Source organism: Otolemur garnettii, unplaced genomic scaffold (assembly GCF_000181295.1).
Source record: "Otolemur garnettii isolate 467f Iridium unplaced genomic scaffold, OtoGar3 scaffold00063, whole genome shotgun sequence".
NCBI classification, from domain to species: Eukaryota; Metazoa; Chordata; class Mammalia; order Primates; family Galagidae; genus Otolemur; species Otolemur garnettii.
This window is the reverse complement of record NW_003852458.1, coordinates 3,557,624-3,574,740: the sequence shown is the minus strand read 5'-3', so window position 1 is coordinate 3,574,740 and position 17,117 is coordinate 3,557,624. Positions and strand designations below refer to the sequence as shown.

Genomic DNA, 17,117 nt, shown 5'->3' with positions numbered 1-17,117 from the left:
GCTTGGCTGCTGTTGGTGTATATAAAGGCTACAGATTTATGAATGTTGATTTTGTAACCTGAGACACTGCTGTATTCCTTAATTACTTCTAAGAGTTTAGTAGTAGAATCCCTGATATCTTCCAGATATACAATCATATCATCTGCGAAGAGTGAAAGTTTAATCTCTTCTGACCCTATATGGATACCCTTAATTGCTTTTTCTTCCCTGATTGCAATGGCTAAAACTTCCATTACAATGTTAAAGAGCAATGGAGACAATAGGCAACCTTACCTAGTTCCTGATCTGAGTGGAAATGATTTCAACTTAACTCCATTCAATACAATATTGGCTGTGGCTTTGCTGTAGATGGCCTCAATCAGTTTAAGAAATGTCCCTTCTATACCAATTTTCTTAAGTGTTCTGATGGTGAAGGGATGCTGGATATTATTAAATGCTTTTTCTGCATCAATTGAAAGAATCATATGGTCTTTGTTTTTTACCAATGCACTATTAATCTATACTTCATAAGCAACCATGTCCTTGCCCTGAGTCATTCACTTCTGGTTATTCTAGAATAAAAGTCTATACAAAACATAGCATTTATCAAGGTAATATGAAACTACTTAACTACAATATCACTTCAGGAAAGCAGCCAATCATTATTTGATGAAGGGTTCTCAGTTAAGGACTTGAGAAAACGAATCTGATCTCTCCCTATAATCACCCAGAGCTTTATGAAGAATCTGTTTTCTAGGATTTAAAGTATGAGATTCCAACTTACTGACACCCTAACCAGGATATGAACAGGATGAACTTGTAATCTTACATTGAAGTCCTATATCAATAATATATATCAAGTGAATAAAGAAAAATGAAAACGTGGATTTTGTAGCCTTATTTTATCAATTCTGCAGTATGCAAAATCCATGATGAAACTACCATAAATACAACAAGATCTTCAACATTCCCAAAGCTACTTAATTATGGCATCTTTTCCTTTCACAAAGAACAACCATAGCTTAGCATTGCTCCTCTTGGAATGAAGTATTTTCACCTTTAATCAGTTCAAAATATTTTCTAATTTCCATTGTGTTTTCTTCTTAGACTTACAGGTTTATTAAAAGTATATACTGCTTAATTTACAAATATTTAAAGATTTTCTAGTTACCATCTGATATTGATTCCTAATTTCACTGTGGCTAGAAAGCATATGGCTTCAATTCTGTATGGCTTTAATCTCTTCAGATTTTCTAAAATGTATTTTATGGTTTAACATAGGGTCCCTTGGTGGGCATTTCACATTTGCTTGATAATAAAATGCATTTGTTGGCTATAGTATTCTATACATATCAGTTAAATCAAGTTTGTTAAAGATGTAGAAACCATCTATGGTGTTCCTAATTTTTTATTTTCATGTTTAATAAAACATGGCAATGTCATATTAACAACATCTGTGACTATGCATCTCTCTATTTGTCCTTTTAGTTCTGGCAGTTTTCACTTTATATGTTCTGGGGCTATGAAGTTAGATGAATAAATATTTTTATTTTCTTGAGAATTTACCCTTTTGTTATTATGAAATGTCATTCTATATATCTAATAGTACTTCTTGCATTAAGTTGCATTCTATCAATATTTGGTTAGTGTTTTGATGGCATATCTTTTGCCATATCTTAATTTTCAACTTTCTGGGTTCTTATTATCTGGTAGAGTATTTAATCCATTTATATTTAATGTAATTACTAGATTATTTGATTTTAAATCTACTATCTTAATATTTCATTTTCTTTTGTCTGATCTATTCTTTATTCTTTGTTTAATCAATTCTTGCCTTCTTAAAAATTTTGATCAATGGTGATTTTTTTATTCTATTTGCCTTCTTTATTATCTTTTTAATTAGGCCTCTATTTTAATTCACTTAGTGTTAACCCAAAGATGACAGCATGAACCTCTGACTCATTACAGTCTACTTTAAGTTAGTGTCTTTATTCCTTTCAGAATAACACCCTTAGGTTCCAATGACTTAATGTCTTTTACAACCATTTTTGTCTTTTGTATTATTGTTATGTATTTTAATTCTACATATAGAGAAAAAGCTGTATAAATTGATCACCTAAAGGGACTGCAACAAACTGGTCAGCATATGGAAGTGGTCAACATAAGGCACTAGGCCTACTGTACTGATACATACATGTGGAACATGTCTGGTCTATGAAAAATAGGTCAACTTAAGAAGGTGGTCAATGTAAGGAAGTGATCAACTGTGGAGGATCTATTGTATTGTTAAAACCACAAGATATCATTGTTGTTGTTTTAAATAGTCAATATTTTCTTAAATTTATCCACTATTTATGCTTTTGATGATCTTTCTTTCTTTCCACATCATCAAAGTTTCATGATCACCTTGTTTTTGTCTATAGGAGTCCTATCAGCATAATATTTCTTTTAGTTCTGAACTGCTGTATTTTCCCAGTTTTGATCTGGACTTACTTCTCTGTAGTTTTCCCTTCCCTGGGTTATTGCTTTTCAAGATTCAGTCACATTGACAGCCTCTATCCCAGTGAGATTGCCTCAAATCCCAAGACAATTTATTTAATGCCACATACTAACCACTTCAAAAATTAGCAAATGCCTTTAGGGGGAAAGAACAGAGGCCGATATCAGAATCATGAGAATCACCCTCCCTCCTTCACATTTCTGCTTGAGCTCTGGACTACATCCATGGGCTCTCTTGCCTTCTGACTTCCAGGATGACCTTCTCCAATAGGGAGCCTTGGAAGGAGATGGGGAGATCGAGGCTGGGGTATTTGTTCCCTTGCGGCCTGACTGTGGGATCACCTTGAACTTTTCCACCAAACTCTCCCTTCTGGAGTTGTGGTAGCTATTCCAACCCTCTGACCCTTCAAGCATAGCTGAGTCCTGGATCCTTAGCGTTGCTAACCCTGATTCTAAATTCTCCTGTGGTTTTGAATACTCTGCTCACACCTTCATAAAGAGTTCTATTATCAAGCCCTTCTTCAAGTGTCCTGTTTCCTATAGGGACCCTGTCCTGTGGAGATTGCCCAGTCCTCCCTAAAGAAGTGGCAACATGAGCTCTCTCTGCTCCCACCTGGTCCTGCTGCCTCTGAGGAATAGTGAGGGGAGAGAGAGAAAGAGAAAAGTGTGAAACAAGCTACTCCATCTTGTCTGGAAGTGTAAGTTCTCTCCTTAGAGAAAAGTTTTTATAGCACCGACCTTGCCATCATAAAGAGTTTATTAAATGAGTCCTAAGAATCTATACAAAATACAGAAACCACTATTTCTTACCACATGTTTAATGATGTGTGCTGATAGCCAAGTTCAGCCACAAATGGTCAGATAATGCTGAGATAGAAATGATTGCAATTCAAAACAATAAAATCCACATGGGGGAAACAACACAGTCAATTGATTAAGAAATCATTGCAGGGATTATAAGAGTCCTAGAAGTTGTCATTATATTTGTGCCTCACACTTTGTTGTCATTGTAAGCCTCTTGAGAAATTTTATCTAAGAGTAAGTCTATCCTCATTTCTTATAAAGTATTAGAGCTTTGTCTCATATTGCTCTTCAAGATTGAGAGAAGAAAATTAAATACTAATTTTCTCAACATCTGCAATAATATATTCTAGGATCTTGGCAAAATCAACCCAAAGATTCACCCATCCAAGCTGTTTAAGTCACCTGGTTAACTCTGTGGACTATCAGATCTAAATTGTCACAGGAGAGAAAGTTGAGAAAAATCAAGCTTATACAATTGAGAAAGCAAGACATTCCCCAGTTAGTAACATGAATTATTTTTACCAAGAGTGTCTTTTATGGACATTATTATCACAAGAATCCGGTTGTCACATTATACAATCTGTGCTATCGAGAGCAAAACTGATTGTGGCTGGAAATGTATCCCAATTTCAAAAAGACTTGAGGAACTCAATCCAGATGATCTAGCATTAACTACTATGGCACATTACCATGAAGCCTTAGAGCAGTGGTTCTCAACCTTACTAATGCCGTGACCCTTTAATACAGTTCCTCATGTTGTGGTAACCCCCAACCATACAATTATTTCCATACAAAAAAAGTAGACAACTAATATTTATAAATAAAAATGAAAGATAATTCCAAAAAATTTTTGAGACTTTGGAAAAAAAGAAGTTAACTAATGACTCCATACTGAACCTCAGAGTCAAAGAATTCATAATAGACATACTCTTATCTGACAATGTAAATGTTACTTTTTTGCATTATTATTATTATTGCTCAATATTTCGTTGCAGCAATCATCTGATCTCTTTTCTGAATGTATTTATCTTTGTTTGTTCTTTATGAGGTTTTTGTTTTTAGTCCTTATCTTGAACATTATTAATGTTATTAAATTTTAAGCTTTTTTAATTTTGTGAAGGCAAAAAGTAGAAACCAAATAAACACATGTATATAGAGAGAGAAAATAAAAAACATATTATTTGCATACACCTGTATTTGTACTAGGTGTATGTGATGGTTTTAGGCAACCCCTGTGAAAGGGGTCACAACCCACAGGTTGAGAACTGCTGCCTTAGAGAACAGTATTTTTTTTTTTTTGCAGTTTTTGGCCAGGGCTGGGTTTGAACCCACCACCTCCAGCATATGGGGCCAGCACCCTACTCCTCTGAGCCACAGGTGCCTCCCAAGAATAGTATTTATTTTTAACAAGTGTACCAAGGCAATGAAACAAACAAATAAACAAAAAGAATGATTATGGAGGGCTTAATCTTAAAGTGTCTGAAAGTGTATCTTGTTCTATCTCAAACTTCAGCCTTAGCAATCAGAACTGTATCATTAGTTGCAATACATGAATGCTAAATAGTATTTCTGACCATGGGCCTACATGTACTTAAATTGTGTTTAAGGAATTAGTGGAAGAAACCACTAATTAGTGGAAGCAAATGGTTCTGTTGTACATGTTTGAAAGATTGTCTGCTAGAGCTTGCCAAAGGAGACTATCAGCAAGTTCCACCTTTCACCTCTTCCAGAACATAACTCTGTGCTCACCAGCAAGACTCAGTTCTATTGAAATAGTCATGGAACAGCATTATCTCAATTTGCCTTGGCCTTTTCCACCATACTTTTTAAAAGGTTGATAAAACAAATAATAAGTTTGTACATATTTTTCTTTCAATATTTACTCTTTACATATTTTGCCTTAGTAATTAGCCTCTTTAGCAAACTCTGGAGCTATATCAACAGACGATTTTGCCGCTGTAACGAGCCTGACTTGTGCTATGTTCCATAGGCCTATGAGTTAACTGGGCATTGTTTGTTTATGAGCTAAAAACATGACTCCCATAGGGATAAATTGGCTTGAACAGAGCCATCAGAAACCCCTTTAAACAGAAAACTAAACAGAAATATGAGGTTCTAATTCCCGAGAACTCCTAAAGAACCTCAATACAGAAGAAGTTGTTATTTCCAGACAACAGCATTTCTTTCATAGTGTGATCAGTATCTCCTCACCCATTGGTACAATGCACTGAACTGTTCAAAGGTGAGCCAACTGGGTCCAGTGTCATGTGACTGTAGTCCCATCCACTTAGGAAGCTGAGGGAAGAGAATGGCTTGAGCCTAGATGTTTAGCCCAGCCTGGGAAAGATAGTGAGTCTCTCTCCAAAAAAAAATAGGTGAGCCATTTGGTGATCATTCATCAGTGTCTCCAGAATAATGCTTCTTTCTCCATGTAAACAATCAGCAAATATTTGCTGCTGCATGCCCAAATGAATGAATGAATGAAATGCTCAAGCATGCTAGGGCCAGAAAAACTAACAAGAAGAATAAGTTTTACTTTTCTCTAGCACTGTAAAGTGACTATAGTTAACAGTGATATATTCTAAGTTCAAATAGCTAAAAAGAGAAACAAAGAAATGATCAATGTTCAAGATAGTATATATGCTAATTACACTAATTTGATCACTACACATTATACGTATCAAAACATCACTATGTCCCCTGTCAATGTGTATAATTACTATATATCAGTGAAAAAAGTTAGGAAATGTTGGCATTTGAGAAGCTTTATGTTAAGAAACATTATGTTAAATTGACATAAGCTTTCTAAATATCGTAATGGAAATCTATGATTTAATTTACATGTATGATTTTAGGAATACCTATGCTTCATTTAGTCAAATATAATACCTCACCAGGTAGCATTTACCATGCCTCCGACACGTTGCCTCACGAATCGCACTCTGATAGCCAACACTGAACAGGACTGAAAGGAGGGACAGCCCTCAAGGCATCACTTGGGTTTGCATGGTAAGCCCTTCTTTTATGTGCCCTAAATGCACAGTTCATCATCATTATCTCACATCCTCACTACTCTGCAGGAAGAGATGCTTCTCTGGATATGCTGAGACCTTGTGTTCAGGCAAAGCAAATCCCACATCATTCAGACTTTTCAGAAGGCTCAGCGCCTTGCTGCCTGGTGGTGCAGATGGCACTAATGGACTCCCAGTTGCAGAGAAATGCATCCTCCCATAGACATGTCCATTCCAGGAAGCCACTGGAAGTCAATGTACTCTCCATTCACTCACAGGGAAATGATTCTTGAAACAGCTGATCAGTTTGATTTCAAGGTGTCACCATGGAGTTGGAATAGAGGAAACTGCCCAGTAGAAATAAGGACTATGCACAGGGAGAAGTAGAATCCAAACCCAGCCCTACAGCCAGCGTGCCATTCCCCTCCTTGGCCTCCCTTTCTTCATCTGGAATATGAAACAGCTGGATCAACTCATCTCTGAGATCCCTCTCCACTCTTACCAGCTCTGATTCAAGAGGCATTGCATTCTGAGACTGCAGCCCCAACCAGCAATTATCTCAAGTGGGTGTGTAGGTAATTATGGTACCTAGTATTAACAGTTTCATAAAATAAAAAATCCAGTGAAATTAATTTTTAACCTACTTTTTAATTCCTGCTTATTTCAAATTGAAATATCTTTGTGCTTCCCCAAAACATGGATGTTAAGTATAAATTTACACCATGGAGGCGAACTAACCCCGTCATTTAGAAACAATGTTGAGTCCTATGAATTTAGGCCACTTGAACCTTGTGGTGTACTTTTGGAGCTAATCATGAATTTCTGATATTTTGTGATCTAGCAGAAAGGCAAAATAAGATTGAAACCCACAAAGTAACTGTGCTAAGATAGATATATTTCATTTTGTGCCACACTTACATTGTAAACAGAGCTTCATCCTGGGAAGGAAAGAAGGATTGGCAGGTCTTGCGACAAATGCTAGAATTACACGGCCAGGATTTTTCTTGATGCACAAGATTCACTGAGTGCGTGGCAGCCATTGACTGTGACTATGCATCACATCCGCAGATAAATGTGATGGGGGCCTAAATCACAGGGCTCTGGTTTTCAAACCCTTGGAAAATTGTATTCTTTCATAGAATAATAATCTTGCCAAGGTCTTTCCTGGCATTAATCTGTGGTCATGATGAACAAACACCCAACTACACTGGCTGTCCCTTTGCAATCAGGCCTTTGGGAGATCAAATAATTTTAGAGTTAAGATGAATTTGCCAACTCTAAAATAAGGTAAAGTGGAGGGAAGTATAGGAATCAAATCACTTTCTAGGGCGGCCCAGGCGTGAAGCCAGCGTGAGAACTCTTACTGCTCTTCTCCTGCATTGCTATGCCTCTGTAATGTCTGGCAAGGGGCAGCAATATAACCTACGGACTTGGAAGGAAGATCTTTGTAGGGCAGGGGCCAGTGGACTGTTTGTGATGGACCAGATTGGTTTTGAATTTAAGATGTTTTATGATCTATCAGAAAGGCAAAATGAGATTGAAGCCCGTATAATAACCAGATTGGTTTTTTAGGTTACGGAATCTCCATCTCGACTTACCCAAGTCTATCACTGCAGGATGAAGGCTGCCATAGGCAATGTGTGAAGGACTAGGCATGGCTGAGTTCCAAGAAAATCTTATTAATTAGCACTAACAGGTGAATTTCATACAATTTTTGCATGTCACAAAATATCCCATTTTGTATTTTGCTTCAACTATTGAAAAATGTGAAACCCATTCTTAGCTCCCAGTGGACTGGATTTGACCTGGGGCAGTAGCTGCCCTACCCATTACAGAGTAATGTATCTCAGCCCTTGGGGGATTGATTCTGTGCCCTGGTAATACTCACCCTCTCTGATTCCATTCCACACTCTAAAATTTCAAATCTCATTCACTTTTCCTCTGCAGGGATGCTGCCACATTAAACTGATAAAATTAGGTCACTTTTATATTTCATCTGTAAAGTGCTTTATTTAATAAAACTCAACCTAAGAATGACTGAAGTCCCAGGGCTCACTTAGAAAAGCACCGAGGGGAAGAATTCCTTTTAATAAATGCCAGTAATATCATTGTGAATAGCAGTGGTTTGGGTTGCACTTAGTAACAGAAGACAAAAAAAAGTATAAATGTTGCTTATTAATGTGGCTTTAGTGGAAAATACAGAAAATGCCCCCAAACCTCTTGCTAAGATCCCTGATTGCATAGTTACCAAGAAGGGAAATATTAGGTGTTATATAATCAGCTGCCTCAAGGAATTTGCTACGTTCCTTGGGTCAGCAAGAACACTGGTGGCCAGTCCTTGGACAGGCCTGGTTTGTTTGCTCACTTAACATAACAGCCAAGCATTCCCTTGAAATTCAAGGATTTTCTCTCCTGCCAACACTGTTTCTTTATGTCAGTAGGCTGGAGGGCCCTCTGCTGACACTCTGGTTTTCCCTGGGTTGAGAATAAGCAGATGCAGGTCTGTAGTTTTTTCTGGTTTATTTAAATGGGGGCAATGGGTCTAAGCCTGGGGAAAAACACATTTTGTTCTTTTTCCTTTCTTGACTAGAGCACTCTCAGAAGAAAAGAGGGAGCCATGAAGGTTCCCTGGAAGCCAAGACATGGCTGAAGGATGCCAAAGCAGATAGCTGCCCTAGTAGTGACTTTTGGCTGGAACCAGTGAAGAATGAAAGGCTATCAATGGGTCACTAAACTGTAGTCCAGATTCCTTCTACGGGGTTGGAAGCCCTGACTCATGTTGCTCTTGCCATGCTATAGATTGGAGTCCTCAAACTTTTCAAACAGGGGGCCAGTTTACTGTCCCTCAGACCATTGGAAGGCTAGACTGCAGGCCCCAGGATGAGTCAGCTGCTAAGCAGGACAGGCAGCGGCAGCAAAAACACCCAGTGGGCCGGATAAACATCCTAGGCAGGCTGCATGTGGCCCGCGGGCTGTAGTTTGAGGTCTCCTGCATGCCACCCACTGGCACTGCTACAATGTTGCCACTTACAATGGTTACAGTTACCAAGATTGTTTGGTTGCAAGTGCCAGAAACAATTCAAACTGACCTAAGCCAAAATAAATATATAAATAAATATCGTTAGTTCAAAAGTCTGAAGCAGCTATGGGTGATCTGCAGGCAGCCCTGCGTGCCGCGTTCCAGCAGCAGCTGTCACCTCTCCTTTCCTTTCTCTCTGACTGTATCTCTGCTTCCACCTGTGTTGGTCTCCATGCAGAAGGAAAGAACCAGCCTTTCCAGGCTTGTTGAGTCCTTGCAGCATTCTCCCAGCACCAGTCTCATACAAAGAGCCAGCTGCCCCTGCTCCAATCATACGCTCACTCGCAGACTCATCAGTGAGTCAAGAGAGACGGAATACTCTGACAGGCCAGCACAGGTCACAGGTCTACCCCTTTGGTGGGTGATGTAAGTCCTTTAACACTTTCAGAATTTTGTAGAGTGAGCAAAAGGAAATTCTGAAAATAAAAGAATGTGGGACAGGCATAAAACTAAAAGCTGTGCACTATGTGCTGAATTATTCATATGTATTTAATAAGAGTGGGGTGTTTATAAACAGTGGGCAACTCAGAAGGCATCCAGTGAATCATCAGTTATCTCTAAGCATTTCTGTATTCCTTCTTCATTCCCTGGTGGTCTTCTTTCCTCCTTTTTTCTGGGTTATAAACAACACAAACAAAAATGATCTTTTCCTGCTCTTAATATGCTCCTGGTCTAGCTCGGGAGGGTCACACATTAATAACAGGTATAAAGGCAACTGCAGGAGACTGTGTTGTTTGCTCAGGGTGCTCTCCATCCTTTCTTCCTAGATCAAAGATGACAGGATAAGAACATTCATCTTCCTCTGCTGTTGTGAGAATTTAGCACAAGGATTTTGATGGCAGTGCTAACATCATTGCCTTACAGAAGCATGCTGTAACTCCAAAGAAAAGACCATCATTTTCAGCATACCCACAGCTTCTCTGAATACCCAAAGTGTGAGTCTATGAAAGTTTGTCTTAGAGAAGGAGTTTCATACCAGGACGAGAACATGGCAAGAAAGAAACAAATTTTTCATAACTCTATTAATGGAAAATTAATCAGTAGATTCCTGCTGGGAAGAAGGTATTAACTAGAACACAGAAGTATTTTTAAGGTGCCCTTTCAAAGACTGCCAAAATTCAGCCAAAGCAGTATTAAAATATGAAGACATATGTCTTTTCCTAGAAGAGAAATTTTATAGTCCCAGGGGAAAGGGAATAAAATCATCAGGATTTCCCTCCTTGCCCTTGTCGGGCTTTTCAGTGGCTCTAAGGAGATGAGGCTATGTGTGCCTGCGGGAGGGGTCTGAGGGCCTTGGAACCGTGCCCTTCATGGTCAAGAGTAAAGTGAGGCGAATGAGGATCTCTGGTCCTGTCTGGGGTGGGCATGCTGTGATGCTGTTCTGACCTTCTTCATCTGTAGTTTGGAATTACGTTGGATGTAGCATGAGCCACAACGGCCACCAAGCTCTGCTCTGTTAAGGAAAGAGGCCAAGTCCTCCCTGGCATCTCATCAGCCAGGAAATGGTTGGTCGGGCTGATATGGTAGCCTGTGTACCTCAGCCCCTTTGAAGTGCCCTGAGACTTCTCCCCAAAACTTCAGGCTTTGCATAGGAAATCAAGATGATACTGTGCTGATACAAATTTGGCATATCAGCGGTTTCTGCCCTCAGACTGGGTAAGAAGTATGTATTTCATATATAAGACATTGCTCTGGGCCCAGATACATAAAGTTTCCATAAAGGAAAACTTTGAAGGACGGTCTATAGGAAAAGGATAGCCTGGTATTGATGTATCCAGGGTCAGAATTCTCAGGCAGGGCATTTCTTGGACTTTTTCATGAAACACGGAATTGGCTTTGAATTAGGAGTTCTACTGAGCATTCAGTGAGACAAGCTGGGAGAAAGTGTAGTCACAACTTGAAGAAGCTTCATTTAGAAGCAGCCCCATGCAGGCATCTGTCATTCTTCTGTGAGATCCCCTGTCATGTCCATGTGTCTTGGAAGTGGGCTCAGGGCCATGGGGCAGTGAACTCTCCATACTCAGAATGTCGTGTAGAAGTGGGAGAAGTCAGGTCCAGGTCAGTTTCCTTCCCTGCCTACATCAAGGGGAAGAACTGGCTCAGGGCTCATGGACGTGGTAACTTTGAGCAAAGGAGTTAAGAAAGCAAGCTCCCCGTGGAAGGTATTTGAGGAAAGTGTGTTGTGGACAGCAGGACTAGCAAATGTAAAAGCTCTGAGGTGGGGACTTGTCTGATGTGTTCAGAGGCATCAAGGGGACAATAGTGGCTGGAGTGGCAGGAGTGCACTTGGGGGTGGGGATGGTGGGAGTGGATTTGCAGGGATGCCTGCAGATTAGATCTTGAGAGTCTCATAGTTCACTGTGTAGCTTTGACTTTCACTTTGAGTGAGATGGGAAACCTCTGGAAGATTTAGAACAGAAAAATATGATCTGACTTATATTCCCAAAGAATCCTATTGGCTGCTGTGTTGGAAACAGGCAGCAAGGCAGGCAGGGAGACCAGCTGGGAGGCCGAGGCTGTCCTTCCTCCAGGCACATGAGTGGTAACAGTGAAGAAAGGAAGAGGAACTTGCATTTTTTATCTCGTTTAAAGGTAAAATCAACAGGATTTGCCCCTGGGTTGGTTGTGGATAAATGAGAGAGAGACTGGAGTGAAGGATGACGAAGGCCTTTTTATCTTGAGAAACTAGAGAGATGAAGTCAACATTTCAATTTACTTTCCTCCTCAGTAACATAGAAGTGACATAGTTATAAACTATATTACTGGTGGCATCTGTAAATGAGCACCTGGCTGGCTTGAAGCGCAGTAAAAACAAATGTTACAAAATAAGGGAGATGAACTTGTACCGTTCTGCCCAGGCAAACGATCTATAAAATTGTGTGCATGCCTGTATTTTTCAGGACACTAATATTCACAGCTGGAAAGAACTTTTTGTGAAATCCTGACTTATCTTTTGTTTCACTAATGAGTTAGAAGTATCTTTGAAAGCCATTGTCCCTTCATCTAAAGGTCAGTGCCTAAAATTACCCTGGCACAGTAGGATAAGCTCTGCTCTGGCTTCCAGTTGTGAGAGTGACCCTTCTTAGCTTTGGAATCTCCAGCAACTCTTTTAATCCTTTTAAGCCATTGTTCTCACTCCTAAAATTGAGGACTGTGGTTGCCCATCTCATCAACTCTGAAACAACATCCAAATGTAGGTGTCGTTATGTACTAATTAATGACTTCCATTTTTAAGCAAAAGTTTAGTTAACAGACAGTTAGTCTTACTCATGTTATAATTTACACCCTTGTTCATTTTTCTCACTTGCTAAAAGGGTTGATGATTTTTTAACTGTGGTTTATGTGAGCAAAGAGGTAAAAACCAGTTAACTCAATTTGTTGTATTCTGATATTAATGAATTGCTGTTTCTGCATGAATTGGTTTCATTCTGTGTCACAGCCACACATTCGTCTCAGCTTCTACAAATGAGTAGAATTGATTACAAGAGGATCAGGCCAAAGAGTATAAATTCCTCACTGCTGTTGAGAAAACAGTTCAAGAAAACAAGCGTTCCCTGCTGGTAATAATATTTTCTTCACATATGAAGGACATATTCTCATATTTTTTATGATATAATAGCAAAGAATAAATAAATATATACATAAATAAGTAAAAAACAGGAAGGACAGTGTGAGACTAAATAACTATAAAGTTAAAAATATGTCATAAAGGATTTAGGCACTAACATGGTTGAGATCATTTCATAACCTCTAAGAGTTTCCATACCTTGAATTATCTGAGCCTCCGGTGCAAACTCTCAGAGTCTTTGCTTCTTCAAATGTAAAACAGAAGGTTGGACACTTTGACTTCTTGAAAGCCTCTGAGATTGAGAGTTCTGGAATTCTTAAGGGTCTTCTACCTGGAAACTGTACCTTCCATTTAGTGCAAGAACTATTGCCATGTATTTTATTTAATTCTACACTTCAGGATTCAGTTTCGATGAGCTGGGGCTATCTGCAGGTGTCAGCATATCCTCCAGAATCTGAGAAAATGATTATCAAAACCAAAGAAAGGAGTCATTCACCTCTGTGGTAACTTGCTCTATTGAGCATTCTCATGTGGACTCTCTATGGAGGCATGAACCTCATTATCAATGACCTCATTGGCTATAAGGAAAGCAAACTGGGATGATACTTGGGATTTGGTTACTGGGTCAGACTTGAACAAATGGGCAACTATCATTCTTGGGTCCAGACAACTGCACTGGGGTAAGGCAACTGACTTCCTGTAGCCTTGCAGAAATAATAATGAATGTGCTTGCATCTGTGTACGTGTGATGGTGGCAGACATGGGCAAGAAATAGGAAGAGACAGTCAAGAAAGTGACAATCCGCCCTGAGCAAAGGAAAGACTCTTAGAATGCAACAATAGCTGTGTGTGAATCATTGGCTTGCAAATCACTTCCTCCATTTGCTTGTTATGTAAGAGCAATCATTTCAATGTCACTGACAAAAGCCCAGTAGAGAGAGAATTACCGCTTACCAGCCAGTTTTGCATATGGCTTTTGTGAGGATGCGAAGATGAGGATCTAAATCTCTGGGCCACAGACCTGGACAGGCAGATTTGAAACTGATCATTCTGTATCTTTTGAGAGAGGCAGTCCCAGGTGAGTTAGCCTAGACAGTGACATGAAAGGCAACACAAAAGAACATTGTCATGCCTTTACTAGGATCCAAATCATGGTTCTCAGCAAATTATCAAGAGGAAAATTAACCTCTGGATTTTGTAATCCAAGGGTTATTTCATCTGTATATCTTTGTGTTGGAGGGATTGCTACTAATTATCTATCCTATTAAAATATAGTAATGATAGCCACTATTTACTAAGTGCTCACTATGTACCAGGAACTTCATAGATAGGATTTCCCCTCTTCAGAATAACTGTGTTAAATGGATATTATCCTCATATAAAAGAGAAGGAAGGCCAGGCACAGTGGCTGATGACTATAATCCTAGCACTCTGGGAGGCCAAGGAGGGTTGAGTACTCAAGATGGCTTGAGTTCAGGAGTTTAAGACCAGCCTAAGAGCAACACCCTATCTTTAAAAACAACCAGGTGTTCTAGCAGATGCCTGTAGTCCCAGCTAATGGGGAGGCTGAGACAAGAGGATCACTTGAGCCTAGGTGTTTGAGGTTGCTGTGAGCTATGACACCAAGGCACTCTACCTAGGGCAACAGGTGAGTCTCAAATAAATAAATAATAAGGAAACTGAGGCATATGAAAGTTATTTGCTTAGGGTCAAGCAGCAAGTTGGCAGAGGAGATGCAGTTTAATTCCAGGTCTTGCCAATACTAAATTCCAGGTCCTTCCCACGTGCTGGCTTACCTCTAAGTTGTGTGATGTTTAGCAAATGTTCACATCACCCCAATGTGGGAGCCCTGTATCATTCTCCCTGTCTTATTGCTGTGAGTGAGAGATGAATGGTATGAAGTCAACTTGTACATCATTGTCTTCAGAATATGGTTAGTTACTCACTCTGGATTGGTTTTCTCTTGTGTTAGAATTTTTCTTTTGACTTCTCTGCCAACTAACAATATGTATATTATAATTTCTATAGGGTGCATGTCTCCCAGCACCCTGTGAAGAATGAAAACTGACCCACAAAGTTTAATTAAATAGCTGTGATCTAGACCTTACTCAGCAAATACTTGTACAAGTTTGGCTTCATGATGTCCATTGGTCCCTAGATCTGTAGAACCTTAAAATTGTGCTAATTACTATTATTATTGTACATCATATTGGCAAAGTTTTTCTATGCTAAGTTTTTTTGTGCTGATAATTTTAAGGTGGGGGCGATATTTATTAAGAAGTCTCTGAACTTGCATGGCAACATCTGAAATCTATATCTAATGTAGTAAATGCCACCTATTTCTGAAAGATCAATCATCCCATAGTATGAGACTGCCAGATTTTTTTCATTACATTTTATCATGTGTTGGTATTTTTTAATATATCATTTGTTTCCTTGAGGCACAGAAGTAGATAGTTACTTCCAGAATAAATCTTGCACAGGTGAAATGGTAAAAATTGCTGTGCTCCATCGAATCAGTTGACAGAATGTCGTATGCATGAATGAGATGATGGGAATATGGTTTATCATTTCAAAAGAGTAGATCTCACCGATTTTTCCTGTCTAATTTCCTGAGGATTGTGGTACATATAAAACATTAACACCAAAAAAAAAATGAAAATAGCATTTTTTGTCTTACTTTGTTATTTCTGAACAATACTTTTCTATTAGGATGAGTTAAATTAATGATGTTTATTAAAAAAACCACCCCAAACTTTGTGGTATAAAACATCAATTATTTTATTATACTCACAGATTCTGTGGGTCAGGAAATTAGACATGACACAGTGGTGATATCTTGTATCTGTTGTGTAGCATTTGTGAGCACTCAGATGGCGTGGGGGCTGAAATCATCTGGAGGCTTCTTCACTCACATGTTTGGTGCCTGCTGGGATGACTCAGCTTAGCTGGGATGGTGACAAGAGTACCTACCCATTTGTGAACTCTGCAGGTTGCCTGGCTCCATGGCAGCTGGATTCTGAGATGGAGCATGCAGACAGCAGGAGTTCCAGGACTATAGGTGCCTGGAGAAGCTTCCTGGCCCTTCATGATTAGTCCTGGCAGTCCTGTGGCATCAGCCACCCCTAGATCAAAGGGAGAGGGTGGGGGATGGACTCCACCTCTTGATGAGAGGGTGGCAAGTTCACACAGAAGTTGGATGGAAGATATTATTGGTCATCTTGATTATCTTTGGAATAAACCATTTGTCATGCATTGACTTAACAACAAGGGTTTATTTCTAGCTCATCAGGTCTGCTGCGGATGCAGGCAATTCTCCCAAGTAGCAATCTTCTTGTTGGCTTAGTAATCCAAGCAGCTGCTTCCATCTCACAGCTCCTCCCTCTCAGCTTATGATTCCGTGACCATTACTGAGGGACATCTGGGAAGGATTTAAGTCACCTCTGCTTACATTTCATGTCTCATGTAGCCATTTCTAAATTCAGTAGAACAAGTGAGTATGGTCCTCCTGCACATCCAGAAAGAAAGGAGAGCTAGAAACAAGGGTAAATGGCAGTAATTCACCTCAGAGATATGGCTTGAGTGGTGAAACCCTGCAATTTCCTCCAATGCTGATTTTTAAACGTCATCAAATCAGTTTGTTCATTCCCTATCCATTCATCAGATACATTTTGGTTGTTTGCTACCGGTAACAATCGGTAGCTAAGACCTGCAGAAAATGCAACTGCCCCCCAAAGACCTATTAGGTTACTGTAGAAAATCAATCAAAATGTGAGAGGGTTTGTTATTGATTATTGGGGGAATGTCTCTCTCAGCTTCTATATTATGAAATAGGATTTGTTTCCATCTTTATCTCCTGTGGTCATTGACTTTATGGTTTTCATAACTACTCTCAGTCAAAATGCTCTTCCTTCCAATATTTAGCATATATCTTCCCCTTGATTTTATGATGGACTATGACGGATGTAGCCGTATTTCCAGAACGTGCAGATGATGACTATTAATTGAACATTTCCATGACGATTAATGGTATTATAAATTAGGTCATTTCTTTTAATTTTTATTTTTATTTTTTATTGAATGGTAACTGTGTACATTAATGCACTTCTGGGGTACAGTGTGGTGTTTTCACACACAATCCGAAACACTTCCATCAAACTGGTTAACATAGCCTTCAT

General features: G+C 39.3%; 1 protein-coding gene across 4 annotated transcripts in view; it reads left to right on the top strand.

Annotated features, from left to right (window-relative positions):
• PRLR (prolactin receptor) overlaps positions 1 to 17,117 on the top strand; it is a 156,958-nt gene that overhangs the window by 59,002 nt on the left and 80,839 nt on the right. For 2 of the 4 annotated variants that reach the window (XM_023514996.1, XM_023514994.1), the window contains exon 3: positions 3,022 to 3,176. The exons of 1 other annotated variant lie outside the window; for it this stretch is intronic. The gene's annotated coding sequence lies outside the window, so the exon portion shown is untranslated. Of the gene's footprint in view, positions 1 to 2,902; positions 3,177 to 17,117 lie in introns of those variants that run through there. One more of the 4 variants, XM_003792978.2, reaches the window with a different exon arrangement.